We start from the raw sequence: 1,870 nt of genomic DNA, 5'->3' as shown, positions 1-1,870 counted from the left end.
GCCGCTCCGCGGCATGTGGGATCCTCCCAGACCGGGGCGCGAACCCGGTTCCCCTGCATCGGCAGGCGGACGCGCAACCACTGCGCCACCAGGGAAGCCCCCTTTTTCCTTTTTTAATAGTCAGTATTCTTAGTTCAAGGGCTCCTATTGCAAACATAAAACCAAACATGGGCTTTGATTCTGTGAACCTGAATTCACACATCTAGGAAGAGAAAAGCAAACTGTGATCCATGTACATGGATGAAAACCCAAGGATCATGGCTAATCACGTTGGAGTTTTTGTTGTCGTTGTTGTTTGTTTTTTGGCCCCTCTGCGCAGCATGCGGGATCTTAGTTCCCTGACTGGGATGGAATCTGTGCCCCCTGCAGTGGAAGTGCAGAGTCCTAACCACTGGACTGCCAGGGAAGTCCCTCACATTGGAGTTGTAAAATTTCTACAGCCTAGGACCCAGAAGCCACAGGTCTTATAGGTCATTCTGGATGTCCCAAGGAGTATCTGTACTTTTCTTGAGTTGAGCAAACTTATCAGCCTTCAGCTTCTGGTTGATAACACTGGTTAACCCCCGAGCATTAAGGATATATGAACAGCTCCGGAAGACTTCATTCTCAGTGCCCTGTATCCCCTTCACCATTGTTGACACCGGTTGAATCCTGGATAGATTTTTCACCATGGATTCAATGAGATCAGTCACATTTCATCCAATAGACCAGCTGGCTATCCTTTTAGCTTGGTGATTTCACACGCACTTTCCACCACTGTCTTACACGCTTCCTTCCAATTTTCCCTGTTGTTGTTCTTTCCCATTTCTGGGCTCAGTTCCTGGAGAGAAACGCTGGCCACATATACTCCAAACAGCCACACTTGAGTTGCCATGTTCTCTCCAAATCCATCCATGACAGCTGCTGGCATGAATGCCAAGTTTTCAGCCATAAAATAGTGAAACCTAGCAGAATCCACATTTGACCCCCACTTTCAATCGTGCGGTGCTTAAGTAATCCACTTTCCAGGTAACGTATGTGAGAATATCCACTGGGTTGGAAAACACAATTATGATGCAATCAGGACTGTACTTGATGATCTGAGGAACAATGAATTTGAAGACAACATTCCTCTGCACCAGATTAAGATAACTCTCTCCTTCTCACTGGCGCACACTTGCAGTTACCCTCACAATCTCTGAATTGGCAATCACAGAGTAAACTGTATCTGCCACAAATTTAGGTGTCTGAAGAAAGAAGTCCCCGTGCTGCAGATGCATCATTTCTACTTTGAGTTTATCTTTTCAAGCATCCACAAGGGCAAGTTCATCAGCCAGAGACTTTCCCAGAATGCTGATGTCACATGCCATACCTACATGTCCAATACCCACTACAATGATTTTATTATTTGGGGCTGTTGCCTCTTCTTCTGCGACCAGCGCAATCAGTTTTTCCTTAAGAGATGCCATTGTGCACAGGAGAGAGAAGGCTTCTGGGACAGTTGTAATCGTCGTGCAAAGGATACAAGGTCAGCCATGTGTCCAGCCTCCTCTCTTTCTGTTCATCCTGTTCACGCATCCAAGTCCATAGGGACAGCTAGGCCTTCACGAGATGTGTGATCTCCATAAGGCTGTTCTCCAGAGTGTAGCACATGAGGGCCATTGCCGCACACCAGTTCCGTAGGGGAGCCACTGACCCCAGCATTCACAGGCAGTGTGGGGCCTGCCTGCCACTGGGGTTCGTAATCCCTTTTTTATTTTTGTCCCTCCCCAAGGCTGAGACCATGGTTCTCCATGGTAGGAATGCAAATTAAAGTAATAGCCACCACTTATTACTATGAGCCAGGAACTTGATTTATATGCCTCTGTTCACTCCTTAAAACTTTATAAGG

The 1,870-nt window shown here is 46.9% G+C and overlaps 1 pseudogene; it reads right to left on the bottom strand.

Moving 5' to 3' along the window:
- Positions 1-434: 434 nt before the first annotated feature.
- On the bottom strand, positions 435-1,448 carry LOC112063865 (L-lactate dehydrogenase B chain-like; annotated as a pseudogene).
- Between the last annotated feature and the right edge of the window lie 422 nt (positions 1,449-1,870).

The sequence above is a fragment of the Physeter macrocephalus genome, chromosome 4, assembly GCF_002837175.3.
Source record: "Physeter macrocephalus isolate SW-GA chromosome 4, ASM283717v5, whole genome shotgun sequence".
In the NCBI taxonomy this organism is placed as follows: Eukaryota; Metazoa; Chordata; class Mammalia; order Artiodactyla; family Physeteridae; genus Physeter; species Physeter macrocephalus.
The sequence above is the reverse complement of the archived record's forward strand: the minus strand, read 5'-3'. Positions and strand labels throughout refer to the sequence as shown.